The sequence below is a fragment of the Mirounga angustirostris genome, unplaced genomic scaffold (genome assembly GCF_029215605.1).
Source record: "Mirounga angustirostris isolate CCGP_5_RB_7025 unplaced genomic scaffold, mMirAng1.0.hap1 SCAF_6, whole genome shotgun sequence".
In the NCBI taxonomy this organism is placed as follows: Eukaryota; Metazoa; Chordata; class Mammalia; order Carnivora; family Phocidae; genus Mirounga; species Mirounga angustirostris.
In genome coordinates, this window is record NW_026991714.1 from 20,766,706 (window position 1) to 20,782,558 (window position 15,853).

General features: G+C 37.8%; 1 long non-coding RNA gene across 3 annotated transcripts in view; it reads right to left on the reverse strand.

Annotated features, from left to right (window-relative positions):
- The window catches only part of LOC135364703 (uncharacterized), a 203,755-nt gene that overhangs the window by 68,623 nt on the left and 119,279 nt on the right, over nucleotides 1-15,853 (reverse strand). For 2 of the 3 annotated variants that reach the window (XR_010412195.1, XR_010412196.1), the window contains exon 6: nucleotides 11,407-13,926. The exons of the other annotated variant lie outside the window; for it this stretch is intronic. This is a non-coding gene — a long non-coding RNA (uncharacterized LOC135364703). Of the gene's footprint in view, nucleotides 1-11,406; nucleotides 13,927-15,853 lie in introns of those variants that run through there. 3 annotated transcript variants of the gene reach the window in all.

The following is a 15,853-nucleotide window of genomic DNA, read 5'->3' on the forward strand; positions in this document are numbered from 1 at the left end:
AATTATCCCCCCAGGCACAAAATTAACCTCAACTGAGAACCAGTTCTGTAAAGTGATTTAGCTGCTCTTATCTGTTAAGTACGAATTTCAGAAGTTAACTATCAAAAATAATGTCACTGTGAGTTCTTAGTCTTCCAGTATCTCTCGTAAGCTCCACCCTATTCCCCAGGTATTGCCAACCCCACTAGACCATAATAGAGATACAATATTAGTAATTTCAAGGAGAGGGAAAAGAAAATAATTTGGAAGGAAATCAAGCCCCTTACTTCCTGTTGGGTGGAATGGAATTTTTTACTGTATATGCTGTTCTTGACAAAATGGGAACTTCAGTCCCAAGGAAGCTCGCAGGAGCTGATGGTCTATTCTCTGTGCCTGCTGATAAGGTCTCGGAAAGTCAGACATTTTTCTTTTAAAGTCAGACATGGTATTTCGACACCTTTTTACTATACCTTAGATTAGATACAACTGCCTTCAGAGACTTTTTTTTTCCTTCATTCTGAATCTTTTCTTCATTTGTCCAGTCAGGAAAATCAGAAAAGTTTAATGTGCCAGGAGTCACAAAAATGCCATTCTGATAAGCACTCAGAGCAAGGACATGCATCTAAAAAAAGCTTTAGTTTATTTCAGGAACTTACTAAAAGAGGTTCATAAGCTAAATTTTTCAGTCAATAAATTTGGTTTAAATGTGAACTGGGTAACAGGATAACATCAGTCCAAACTTCAAGACTTTTCCACTTCAAATAATTGCCTACAGAGGCGCCTGGGTGGCTCAGTCGTTAAGCGTCTGCCTTCGGCTCAGGTCATGATCCCAGGGTCCTAGGATGGAGCCCCGCATCAGGCTCCCTGCTCCGTGGGAAGCCTGCTTCTCCCTCTCCCACTTCCCTCTCTTGCTGTGTGTGTCTCTCTCTGTCAAATAAATAAATAAAATCTTCAAAGAAAAAATTGCCTACAATAGAACCAAAGGTTACTTATAGTTATTCCCAGTAACAAACCTTGCTGCAAAAACCACTCTTTCAAAATACTTAAATGTAAAGAATAATAAAAGGCAACAGTCAAAAATGTAAGGACTCACAAAAATTTGGATCATTGTTCTTTCCCACATACAAAAAAATCCTCGAGCCTAGGATTACAAGTAAAATATATCATTGATTTTGAACATAAGAAGCAATGAGTGCACGACCAGCTATCAATTGCCAAAGATGAAGTCTCTCCTGGCTGGTGTTGTCCTGTTTTGTTTTGTTTTTAACTTTTTTTTTTAAGTAAATGCTTAGATCTTAGTATTATTTTTCCCAAAGACAAAAGTATAAAAACTGGACTGACCTATGTGATTTATCATAGCTAACAAACTGATTTTTAAAAAGAAAAAAAAAAACAAACAGATTGCTGAAGAAGATGTGAAAATCAGAAAAAAATTAAAAGCTTTTCCCTGGGTAAAAGGGGTAGTCTGGGTAATTCCACTTTTTGTGTTAATGATTCTAGTAATTGCCTGATTATGGACACATGATTATTCTATTTAATTTGCCAACTGATTTTCCCAGTGTGTCTACATTGTTTGGTTTTCTATAATTTCTTCATTTATAAAATAGAGAGGATATTGATCTTCCTTATACAGGGATACAAGGAGTGATAAGATGCATTTAAAGCATCTATTCTGAAAATATATTATGCAAAATAATTGAAAATTCACTTTCTTAAATAGCATAGTAAGCATGTAGTTGGTATTTAGTGATTATTAGATATCATCTTCCTTCTTTTCTTCATCCCTTCCTTAGTCTTCCTTTTTGCTTTGGGGAGTAGGAAAAGCACTGAGCCAGGAGTCAGGAAAATTATTCTAGTACTAAACTGTCACTAACTACTTGACATCAGACTAATTTCAGTATCCTCATCTTTAAAACAGAATAATGCTATTTCCCTTTTCTACTTCACATAGTTTTATGATCATGAAATGAGATAATGCATGTGAAAAACACTCTATAATTGTAATATCCTATGTAACACTAAGATGCTATTAGCAGGACTTTAAAACGAAAACTAAAGAGACTATTTGGGCCTATTAAGAATTCATCACAGGGCGCCTGGGCGGCTCAGTTGGTTAAGCGACTGCCTTCGGCTCAGGTCATGATCCTGGAGTCCCTGGATCGAGTCCCGCATCGGGCTCCCTGCTCGGCGGGGAGTCTGCTTCTCCCTCTCACCCTCCTCCCTCTCCTGCTCTCTGTCTCTCATTCTCTCTGTCTCAAACAAATAAATAAAATCTTTAAAAAAAAAAAAAAGAATTCATCACAGGGGTGCCTGGGTGACTCAGTTGGTTGAGTGTCTTACTCTTGATTTCGGCTCAGGTCACGATCTTAGGGTTGTGGGATTGAGCCCTGAGTCGGGGGCTCCATGCTCAGCGGGAAATCTGCTTATGTTTCTCTCTCCCTCTCCCACTCCCCTCCCAACTTGAGAGTGCTCTCTCTCTCAAATAATAAATAAATAAATCTTTAAATTAAAAAAAAAGAATTCGTCACAGCCTCTATCATTTATAAATTTTAGATGACTTTCAGTTTTTAAGGACTCCAAGTAGTTATTTATTTTTACCTAATCCCATGAGCATATATCAGTCAAAAATCACTAGCATTATGTTCTAGGAGCCTAATTCTTATTCCACAAAAGCCTGGGGGACCTGAAAAGGATAAAAATCTGGCCTATGTTAATGCCTACACTCAATTATATAATAGTGCACATACCAAAGATTTTCAAAATGTATCTCAGAATAGCTGAATAGCAAAACTAGTTCTCAAGTAGCAGAATTAACATCAACTTTGTCAATTTCTCTTCTCTAACTCTTTTAACTGGCCATAGTCTCCAACCCTCATTTCTCAGTGGCTTTCCAAATGACATCCACTTCATGAAATTCTGCATCTTTTGCAAATTTTGCTGGTAAGCTTTGCATTATACTTGCACCATATGTTAGTGACAGTTACCAGGACTGATGTTAAGCAGGGAGGGGGTTGTGAATAGAAAATGTATCCGTTCTCAATTCATTAATGGATGCTTCCCTATTCTGATGGCTTTTGCATCTCTGTGCACTCAGTATGGAAACCAGGATAATGAACAATCAGATAAGGAGGACACCCTATTCCTACCTCAAAAGGTTGCTGTGAGGATAAAAATGAAATTCTTCTTGGCACACAGTAAGCCCCAATAAATGTTGCTTATTTTAAAGATAGAAGGCAGTAAGCAGAAGCCATTAGGCAGAAACAAGGAGAGACAGAAGTAACCAATGGTGGGATAGGAAGAAATCTCTAGAGGGAAGCAAAGGAAGAGGTGCTGAGTCACAAGCATGACAGGCAAGGAGAATCACTCAGCTCCCTCACTGATCCTGAGAACTGCAGCCTTGCTGGGTTTTCTGGCTCTCCTCTGAGACTACGAGGACATCCTGAGAATACACTGCTATCACCTGAGGTAACTGAAGGATGTCTCAACCCTGAAATAACAAAACAATCTATTTGTTAAATTGTAATCAACCAGACTTGCTCCAAGAAGATACTGACAAAAGAAACACTCCCCTCACCTAATGAAAGAGCTCTTTTCTTTTCTGATTTAACTGAGTCTCTGAGCTGTTCTGTTCCTTGGGATTCAATAGATCTCAAAGGATACTTTCTCCAACCTTCATGTAAAAATAAATAAATAAATAAATAAATAAATAAATAAATAAATAAATTCTTAGTAATTCATTAAGTATGTTTAACACTCCAGAATTTGTGAAGCATTTTATGCCACATTCTTAAGAGGAGAGTACAACAAATCCTGGGAATGGAATCTTGGAATTTTCATTTTTAATAAGATCCCTAGATGACTAGCCAGTTTCATAATTTTTCACCTACTAAATGAGAACCAAATTCCAGTTTTACCTTCCTAGGAATGTTTGCATGTCATCTGAGGTTGTGGGTGTTTAAAAACTCTTCAATCACACATAGTCTTTTTGTTTATTACATATTACTAATACCATCCATGGGTTTTCCATTAATTAACTAATTTATTATTCTATTCAACAATTATATTGAGCATACAATTAACATGTGTCAAGTAATGTATCAGAGGCTAGGTTTCCCTAGCTCACCTTTCAAGATCAACCTTTTACAAACCAGAATTACATAGCCAAGGGTATCCATGACAAGACCTGTCCATGACAACCCAAACTGACCTTCCTATGGAAACATCAATTCTGTAATAGAAAGATTTGGAATTCTAAGTGGACAGAATTGGATTTCAAGCCCCAGCTCTGCAGTCTTGGTTGCTATGGATTTGAAGCAATTTCTTCACATCTCCAAACATCTATAAAAGGTTTAATTTGAATGAATAATAGCACCTGTCTCATAGGGGTATAAGGATAAGAGATAATGCTATCATATGTTAAGTATCTGGTCAGTGTTTGGCATGTATAATTGATGCTCAATAAATGAGACATATTGCTATTATTATTAAAGGAGGTAGGACCAGACTTTTTTTTATGGAAGAGTCTTGGAAACCTCAATATTATCAATATTCCCATTTTCTGAATTAAAAAAAAAAAATGCTGGGGCACCTGGGTGGCTCAGTCGGTTAAGCATCTGCCTTTGGCTCAGATCATGATCCCAGGGTCTTCTCCCTCTGCTTGCCACTCCCCCTGCTTGTGTTCTCTCTCTCTGACAAATAAATAAATAAGATCTTTAAAAAAAACGCTTAGAGAAATAAAATCATTCATCCATGTAACAAACTTGTTTAGCAGTTCCTATGTGCCAGACCAGGGCTACTGTCTGTAGATACAAGGATAAAGAAGACAGTGGGGGCGCCTGGGTGGCTCAGTCGTTAAGCGTCTGCCTTCCGCTCAGGTCATGATCCCAGGGTCCTGGGATGGAGCCCCGCATTGGGCTCCCTGCTCTGCAGGAAGCCTACTTCTCCTTCTCCCACTCCCCCTGCTTGTGTTCCCTCTCTCGCACTCTCTCTCTCTGTCAAATAAATAAATAAAATTAAAAAAAAAAAAAAAGAAGACAGTGACCCTAAACTCAAGCTCTCACTATCTCACAGAGGAGACACACAAGAATAACAAATGCCCCAAAAGAGGGAAGCACAGAGTTGTGGGGGCACATGAGCCAGCTCCTTCAGAATGCAAGCTAGAGTGGGTGTCAAGGAGGCTCCCCAGAGGGGATGTCCTAGCTGAGTCATGAAGGAAGTGACCTGACAAAAGTGGTTAATCATTGGCAGCCTGGCCCTGAAACCAAATCCTTGTCCCCAAGACCAGTGAACGTGTCACTTACATCGCAGCTTCTTTGATTAAATACAATTAAAAAGTAGTTTTTAGCACTCGCTTTATGGAAAAGCCTGTAGTAGGTGGCAACAAAGGTGAGTAATTATAGTTCTTATCTCATGAAAGCAAGTGGAAATAAGTCAAACATACAGATAACCAACTCAAAACAAAAGTGGCAAAAGAGTTTAATATTCAAAATCAAGTGTTGGACGTTCTACGTCAGCTTTCAGTTAGTTCTCAGACTTTCAAGGTGGAGCCTAGTGATTCCTCACCTACCAATGTGAATTCCACAAATGTGAATAAATACCACCCGGTAGCAAAGCCAAGTGGATATTATTCACCACTTTGTCTGTAAATTGTAATACAGTTTCTTTAATTTCTGCTTAACCCAATTCAAAAGGAGCTTCTTTTTTGACCTGTAGGTGCCAAGAATTCTATATTTCGCTGTACATAGTGCTTCTGCTTACTTTAAATTGTTTACTGGTAGAACCTATTTAAAATGTTTTATTTAAGGCAACTACATCTTCATAGTTGAAATTTTCCTTTAGTTTTCTTTTGAGTGCTTTCTTCATCAAATTGGGGAATCCAAATTATGCTTGCCTCAAGAAATCATTGACAAAACTTCCTATCACTCTGTGCTTTGGAGCGATATAGGAATTATCTGGCACCTAACAGTTTTATCCAGTTCATCTAAAAATTCTATTGAACTCTGAAGTCACTACTTACTATAGCAGTGCTCCTGCTCTGGATTCACCTTCAGACTCTTTCTTAACATAGCATTCCACATAACCATGAAGTGACAAACATAAATCAGGTAATTTATTTTCAATTTTTCTTCTATACAGTTGACCCTTGAACAATATGTGTTTGAACTGCACAGGTCCACTTATATGTGGATTGTTTTTCAATAAATACAGTACAGTACTGTAATGTATTTTCTCTTCTTATGATTTTCTTAACATTTTCTTTTCTATAGCATACTCTATGGTAAGAATGCTGTATATATATATATAACATACAAAATATGAGTTAATCAACTATTTATGTTCGTGGTAAAGCTTCTTACTCAACAGTAGGCTATTAGAAGTTAAGTTTTGGGGTAATCAAAAGTTATATGTAGATTTTAAACTACATGGGGTCAGACCCCTAACCCCACGTTGTTCAAGGGTCAAGTGTATTAAGAAATGAATTTAAGACCTGAATTACTTTCTGTGTATTTGACCACTTCCCATGGATTTTCATATGTAATGATCCCCTTTTTAATAATTTCTTAGTAGCCTTTGACTTTTATTTTTATTTCCTCCTTGGCCTACAAGTTCTTCATTTAGTAAATTGCCCGTAGAAAGTAAAACCTAGGGCAACTTACTATGTGTGTTGCTGGTACAGTTTGTAAAATAATATAATTTTACCCTCACTGACTGCCCCTGAAGCACAACCTTGTTTCAACCTCTACTGCTTTATAATGGAAACTCTTTCAGGTTACAATGAGGAATCATCCACTACTTCTCAAGAGGCTCCAACATACCTGCTCTTCAAGTCTGATTGGGTTTGGCTTCAGTTTGGTCTCCTCTGCTACATACATTCCTGAAGTTCCTCATTTCTCTCTCATATCAATGCTATCTTTCCTTCTTTTCCAGTGGTCATTCAGAAGTTTGCTTGTTCCCCCCCCCGACCTTTTTTTTTTTTTTTTACATTTTTGGTTCTTTCAATGGACTGTGGATAAGCAGGGAAGGTAAGTGCACAGGCTCAAGACATGATGGTAAAAGCAGAAACCTGGGTACCTGGGTGGCTCAGTGGGATAAGTGTCTGCCGTCGGCTCAAGTCATGACCTCAGGGTCCTGGGATCGAGCCCCGCATCAGGTTCCCTGCTCAGTGGTGAGTCTGCTTGTCCCTCTCCCTCTGTGATCTCTTTCTCTCAAATAAATAAAGAAAATCTTTAAAATAATAAATAAATAAAAGCAGAAACCAAGAAATCTTTAAGTGCTTCAAGTGCTACCCACCTGACCATACCCTTAATAAGGCTTTCCTGTTTGTTTTCCTCTTCTTAAACCTGAGGAAATCATCTAAACAGATCATTAATATGTTATATGTTATATATTATAATGTTATAATAATTTTGAACATTATGATCCAAATAATGCAATAGTGCCTATGTGTGAACAGAAATACAGAGCTTAAAAACAATGAAAATATGAAGAAAATTATTTTCTATAATTATGAGATTTAAAACCATTGAGCAATGTTTTGTCCATTTGCCTGACAGAAGCAAAAAGACGCAACCCATTACATAATGGTTCACAATAGAAATTTCTGAAAAGTCTCAGAAATCACCTACTTTTATATTAGATTTTATTTACTATTAAATTGTCTAAAGCAATACAGAGATATACATAAATAATACATATATGGGAGAAGATATTTGCAAATCATATTTCCAAGAAGGGTCAATATCCAAAATATATAAAGAACATCAACAATTCAATAATAAAAATGGTAACTAGACTTATTGCATGATCAGTTCACAATGTATACAAATGTCAAATCACTGTTGTATGTATGAAACTAACAGAATATTGTATGTCAATTATACATCAATAAAATAATGAGATGTAGGTGGCTTCATTCAAACACATATTGCAATAGATAGTAAAATGAGACAAATGATAATATCATGTGTTTTTTTTAAATCCTGTGGGGGCCTTCTTAAATATTTTTATTGGAGGAAATGTGAGTTATCCATATGTTGATAATGTTTTATTTTTTATTTTTTAAATTTTTTATTGTTATGTTAATCACCATACATTACATCATTAGTTTTTGATGTAGTGTTCCATGATTCATTGTGCATAACACCCAGTGCTCCATGCAGAACATGCCCTCTTTAACACCCATCACCAGGCTAACCCATCCTCCCACCACCCTCCCCTCTAGAACCCTCAGTTTGTTTTTCAGAGTCCATCATCTCTCATGGTTCATCTCCCCCTCTTATTCCCCGCCTTCATTCTTCCCCTCCTGCTATCTTCTTTTTTTTTTCTTCTTAACATATATTGCATTCTTTGTTTCAGGGGTACAGATCTGTGATTCAACAGTCTTGCACAATTCACAGTGCTCACCATAGCACATACCCTCCCCAAAGTCTATCTCCCAGCCACCCCATCCCTCCCACCCACCCCCCCACTCCAGCAACCCTCAGTTTGTTTCCTAAGATTAAGAATTCCTCATATAAGTCAGGTCATATGATACATGTCTTTCTCTGATTGACTTATTTCACTCAGCATAACACCCTCCAGTTCCATCCACATCGTTGCAAATGGCAAGATCTCATTCCTTTTGATGGCTGCATAATATTCCATTGTATATATATACCACCTCTTCTTTATCCATTCATCTGTCGATGGACATCTTGGCTCTTTCCACAGTTTGGCTATTGTGGACATTGCTGCTATAAACATCGGGGTGCACGTACCCCTTCGGATCCCTACTTTTGTATCTTTGGGGTAAATACCCAGTAGTGCAATTGCTGGATCATATGGTAGCTCTATTTTCAACTTTCTGAGGAACCTCCATACTGTTTTCCAGAGTGGCTGCACCAGCTTGCATTCCCACCAACAGTGTAGGAGGGTTCCCCTTTTTCCGCATCCCCGCCAACATCTGTCGTTTCCTGACTTGTTGATTTTAGCCATTCTGACTGGTGTGAGGTGGTATCTCATTGAGGTTTTGATTTGGATTTCCCTGATGCCCAGTGATGTGGAGCACTTTTTCATGTGTCTGTTAGCTATTTGGATGTCTTTGGAAAAATGTCTGTTCATGTCTTCTGCCCATTTCTTGATTGGATTCTTTGTTCTTTGGGTGTTGAGTTTGATGAGTTCTTTATAGATTTTGGATACTAGCCCTTTATCTGATGTGTCATTTGCAAATATCTTCTCCCATTCTGTCAGTTGTCTTTTGGTTTTGTTGACTGTTTTCTTTGCTGTGCAAAAGCTTTTTATCTTGATGAAGTCCCAATAGTTCATTTTTGCCCTTGCTTCCCTTGCCTTTGGTGATGTTTCTAGGAAGAAGTTGCTGCGGCTGAGGTCGAAGAGGTTGCTGCCTGTGTTCTCCTTTAGGATTTGGATGGACTCCTGTCTCACATTGAGGTCTTTCAACCATTTGGAGTCTGTTTTTGTGTGTGGTGTAAGGAAATGGTCCAGTTTCATTCTTCTGCATGTGGCTGTCCAATTTTCCAAACACCATTTGTTGAAGAGACTGTCTTTTTTTCCATTGGACATTCTTTCCTGCTTTGTCAAAGATCAGTTGACCATAGAGTTGAGGGTCCATTTCTGGGCTCTCTATTCTGTTCCATTGATCTATGTGTCTGTTTTTGTGCCAGTACCATACTGTCTTGATGATGACAGCTTTGTAATAGAGCTGGAAGTCTGGAATTGTGATGCCGCCAGCTTTCTTTTCTTTTTCAACATTCCTCTGGCTATGCGGGGTCTTTTCTGGTTCCATACAAATTTTAGGATTATTTGTTCCATTTCTTTGAAGAAAGTGGATGGTATTTTGATGGGGATTGCATTGAATGTGTAGATTGCTCTAGGTAGCATTGATGTCTTCACAATATTTGTTCTTCCAATCCATGAGCATGGAACATTTTTCCATTTCTTTGTGTCTTCCTCAATTTCTTTCATGAGTATTTTATAGTTTTCTGAGTATAGATCCTTTGCCTCTTTGGTTAGATTTATTCCTAAGTATCTTATGGTTTTGGGTGCAATTGTAAATGGGATCGACTCCTTAATTTCTCTTTCTTCTGTCTTGTTGTTGGTGTATAGGAATGCCACTAATTTCGGTGCATTGATTTTATATCCTGCCACTTGACTGAATTCCTGTATGAGTTCTAGCAGTTTTGGGGTGGAGTCTTTTGGATTTTCCACATAAAGTATCATATCATCTGCAAAGAGTGAGAATTTGACTTCTTCTTTGCCGATTTGGATGCCTTTGATTTCTTTTTGTTGTCTGATTGCTGTGGCTAGGATTTCTAATACTATGTTGAATAGCAGTGGTGATAGTGGACATCCCTGCCAAGTTCCTGACCTTAGGGGAAAAGCTCTCAGATTTTCCCCATTGAGAATGATATTCGCTGTAGGTTTTTCATAGATGGCTTTTATGATATTGAGGTATGTAACCTCTATGCCTATACTCTGAAGAGTTTTGATCAAGAAAGGATGCTGTACTTAGTCAAATGCTTTTTCTGCATCTATTGAGAGGATCATATGATTCTTGTTCTTTCTTTTGTTAATGTATTGTATCACGTTGATTGATTTGTGGATGTTGAACCAACCTTGCAGCCCAGGGATAAATCCCACTTGGTCGTGGTGGATAATCCTTTTAACGTACTGTTCGATCCTAATGGCTAGTATTTTGGTGAGAATTTTTGCATCCATGTTCATCAAGGATATTGGTCTGTAATTCTCCTTTGGATGGGGTCTTTGTCTGGTTTTGGGATCAAGGTAATGGTAGCCTCATAAAATGAGTTTGGAAGTTTCCCTTCCATTTCTATTTTTTGGAACAGTTTCAGAAGAATAGGTATTAATTCTTCTTGAAATGTTTGGTAGAATTCCCCTGGGAAGCCATCTGGCCCTGGGCTTTTGTTTGTTGGGAGATTTTTGATGACTGCTTCAATTTCCTTAGAGGTTATAGGTCTGTTCAGGTTTTCTATTTCTTCCTGGTTCAGTTTTGGTAGTTGATACATCTCTAGGAATGCCTCCATTTCTTCCAGGTTATCTAATTTGCTGGCATATAGTTGCTCATAATATGTTCTTATAATTGTTTGTATTTCTTTGGTGTTGGTTGTGATCTCTCCTCTTTCATTCATAATTTTGTTGATTTGGGTCATTTCTCTTTTCTTTTTGATAAGTCTGGCCAGGGGTTTATCAATCTTGTTAATTCTTTCAAAGTTCATTCTAGTTTCGTTGATCTGTTCTACTGCTTTTTTGGTTTCTAGTTCATTGATTTCTGCTCTGATCTTTATTATTTCTCTTCTCCTGCTGGGTTTAGGCTTTATTTGCTGTTTTTTCTCTAGCTCCTTTAGGTGTAGGGTTAGGTTGTGTACTTGAGACCTTTCTTGTTTCTTGAGAAAGGCTTGTATTGCTATATACTTTCCTCTTAGGACTGCCTTTGCTGCATCCCAAAGATTTTGAACAGTTGTGTTTTCATTTTCATTGGTTTCCATGAATTTTTTTAATTCTTCTTTAATTTCCTGGTTGACCCATTCTATGTTTATAATGTTTTAAATGAGCATCTTATATATCAGTGCCTTGTCAATTTTCCTCCTAATTTGGGTCTTTGTTGAACAATTTTACAAAATAGGTATTCTACTTATAACAGGTAAAAGGCAGATTTTAAAAAAATACAAACAGATTATCTCATAAAAAGCAAACAGAAGAAATACTAACAGAAAGAATAGAAAATTAACTTATAAATATGGCGAAATTCAATGTTATATGGAAGCTATTTTATAAGTTTACAGTCAGAATTTAATTATAGGTATCAAGAACATATGAATTTCTGACAGAAGTCACACTGATAACAGATGGTAGACTCCCTGGAAAAGTAATCATTCATTCATTTATTCATTCATGCTTCCATCCATCCATTTCCTCAACAAATATTTATTGAGTATCCTCTATGTTCCAAGATACAATAATTTAAAGAAGAAAGAGAAGGACAAGAACAAGAATAGGAACAGGAATCAGAACCAGCATAAGAACAAGAAGAACAAAAACAAGAAGGAGAAGAAGTTGTCTAGTGGGAAATACTGGCAAGAAACCAGATAATTATAATTCACTGGGTTAAGTAATAGGTGTTGTGGGAGCACTTCGGAGGAGCACCTTACCCAGACTTGTTGATGAGGGGAAGGAAAAATGTGTAGGTGATATCTAGGAGAGAAAGTTCGTTTAAGTGATACGTGAAGAAGTATGAATAATATAGAAAATAGTCAAATGAAACCAGATGAAATCTTTTTTGAAAAAAAGATCCAAGTAGAGGGAAGAACAGGAACAAGGGTACAGAGGAAAAAGAAAGCATGGCATGTAGAAGGAACTTAAAAAAAAAAAAATGCAGTAGAATAACAGCATAAAGAACACAGGAATGGTAATAAAAGGCTGGAAAAGGCATTCAGGGGCCAAGAAAAAGGATCTTATAGGTCAATTTAAGGAATCTGGAACTTACCTTAAGGGTAACAGAAAGTCATTAGTGGTTTTAATCAGGAAAGCAATAATGATCAGACAAGTGTTTTAGTAAAATCATGCTGACTGAAAAGCAGATAAGTTATTGAAAAGGATTGATTTACAAGATGAGAAATCAATTAGAAGCCTTGCTTGGATCCATAAGAGAGTTAGAGAAGATAATAAGGAAAGTGAAAGTGGGAGTGAAGAGAAGTTTATAGTTCCAAAAGACATTTAAGTTGTAAAATTCATAGGCAGGATAGATTCAATCCAGGACTGAGAGAAGGTGGAACTCAATGGTAACCACTCCCTCTCTCTATCCCCATGTTCCATCTCAAGCACCTGAGTGGGTGAAGGTGCCATTCCCTGAGATAGAAAGCAAAGGCAAAGAAATAGGCTTAGGTGCAAAGATGGGAAACGCTATTTTTAACAAGTTTGTTTGAGTCATCTAAGTGAATCAAGCTAATGAACAACTAGCTATAAGGCTTTGAAATAAGGAGAGAGAACAGCATTTTATTAAGGATTTTTGCATCTATGTTGCACTCCAGTTTTATTTTCTTATGATGTCCCTCCCCCAACACTTACATACTCACAAACACATTTTCTCCTTTCCTGAAGCTCTTAAGCACTTCTCTGTCAAATCAAAAAGCAATGTGTTAAGGCGGTCTGTTTATATATTATATAACAAAAAGAAACCTTAAATACTTAATATTTAAAGAAAAGGGGGATACTCTACCCTGGTAACAATTTCACAAAACAGAGACGGCTTCCTCCAGTTGCTCCTTAGATTTTATTACAGTCAACCAAAACCCCAATGAATCATGGTGTTCCCCAATAGACAGGATAACCAAGGTCTCCAGGAGGTGGAAAAGAGAAGATAAAAAACAAACTGTCAAGTTGACTGAAATTCTGGAGCTCTTAGTTTCTGCTGGGTATTTCAGGACAAGAATTAAAGGCTTATCACCTTTCGGCAAGGTAATAGGAAGAATGACTCACTGCATCATTCTTGCACCCTGACACTGATGTTGATTTATTCTTTTAAGGATTATGATTGGTTAAAAAAAAAAAAGAGAGAAAAGAAGAAGTTCTCTCATAAAAAAATTATCTCCATCCTGTGAAAGATAAAGTTTTTATACCAGCTTGAGCCCCACCATGTTCAGGATATGAATTGTATTCACATAGTTCCTGCTCTTCAGAGAAGGAAATGAAAGTCTATAAATATGAACAGACTTTCCTGGAATATTGCAGTAACACAGCATTTGGTTCTGCTGAATCAGCATCTTAGACATTCAAGTTGTTATTCCATTGGACAGCAAGTGCTGTGAAGAGTTTCTCCTCCCCTGGTCAGTAGAATGCAGTAAGTTGGGAATACTCTTCTAGCCATCTCTGAGTTGATGTTCATTGTAGTAGGAGTTCATCTCTGTCAACTCACATGTACCAAGTAGACAGTGGCTAGAGAACCAAACCACAGAAACAGCAGAAATGGGTAAACTATATTGATGCCCACTCTACATCCCAATTCTAGAAAATCTACAATCTCCCTCAGGATCATGACTTCAGAAAGAGTAAAGACCACTAAATGAGATGTTGACATTTCATAGTCACAGTGAATTTTTTAAAGGGCAAATTGGATAACTGCATTTTAATGGCTGTCTTGTGCTCTGCCATTACCATGGGGGGGGGAAAGACTGGACTTTATAACAGGTTATAAGATAAGGATGAGCGATATGAAGTGCACAACCAAACATTGAACTCCACCAGCCTGTATCTGCTGACCCCCAGCTGACCTCAGGACACATGAGGGAGCCCGGCCAAGACCTACAGAGCCATGCAGCCTACCCCAGCTCAGATCGGCTAATCTCCAGCCTACTCCAAGATGCATGACTAAGCTTATCCAAGTCAGCGGAGATGTTCAGCCCAGACAAAACCAGTGGACACCCAGCCAATCTTCAGACTTACTGTCAATAAGATTGAGTTATTAATTGAGCCAGACAAGGTCTGGACATCACATGGCCTATGGATGTGTCTCTGTGAGGAGATGCATCCAGTTTCTAATACCTCCAGGGATAATTATCCTGAACAGAAGCACCTTGAAGGGTCTCTGCATCATCAGATGTTTTCCCACATTCAAGAAGGGTTTGAAAAAATCACGTTTTCTTCACTCATAGTTGGACTGTACATTCTTGAGAGGTGAAAACTTAAATTCCGTGTATTTCTTCCTTGTTTTTTAAACATGAAATTGGTGAAGTAAGTTGAAACCTTTGTAGTGGCCCCCATAATCTCTCCCCCACTCCTTCCCCTATACATTCAAGGCCAGCCAGACATGGAGGGGCTTATGAGTAGGAAGTTTTCTGTGGCCTCTATGGGTAGATAAGGCCTCTGGTTGGATTTTTAACAATTAAAAGCCTACCCTATGCAAATAAAGACAGAGAACTAACCACTAAAGTTTCTGCCCTTCTAGAGGAAAGATATCAAAATTTTTACAAGTTTAACCTAATTCAAGAAGAATTTTAAGACCTCGAATCTACTTTAATGGAAGCTGGACTCAAGAACAAACTATCAGAAATAGAAAAACTGGAGGTCATTAATAAAGACCTGGAAATCACCAACCCTTCACTGGGGTTTAAAATACAGACTTTTGGTAAAGGACTTAGCAAAGAAAAATCAAAATGTTTAGAACAAGTTGACATTAGGAGAAATATTCAGTGTTTAGAAGATGCATCAAAATATATCCAATTTCAAGTAACTATACCCATCAAAGTACATCAGAAAAGTGAAGAACAACTTCAGACAGCACCTAAAAACATGCTTTAGATGAAAATCCCCATCTTCATGTTGGAACAAAACTGTTTTCACAAGAAGCTAAAGGATAGATAGAAAGAGTGAGCAAACTTATTGGGGGGGGGGGGAGTCTAAAAACAACATTCTATTACAAACAGGGCAATTTTTAAACGATTAAGAAAGCCAGGTCATTGTTAAATAAGAAAGATCCTGCTGTTCATAAAGAAGACAACATGGAGGGGCACCTGGGTGGCTCAGTCGTTAAGCGTCTGCCTTCAGCTCAGGTCATGATCCCAGGGTCCTGGGATCGAGCCCCACATCAGGCTCCCTACTCTGCAGGAAGCCTACTTCTCACTCTCCCACTCCCCCTGCTTGTGTTCCCTCTCTCGCTGTCTCTCTCTCTGTGTCAAATAAAATCTTTAAAAAAAAAAAAAAAGAAGAAGAAGACAACATGGATGGTGGAACTTTGAAGCTGGGTATAACAAACCCATAAGGAAATGGAAACTTCCATGAAGATGAATCTTGAGTTTTGAAGAAACTGATGATGCTGGGGTAGATACAGCTGATCAAGGCTGGGTCAGACCAGTTGATTTTGCTG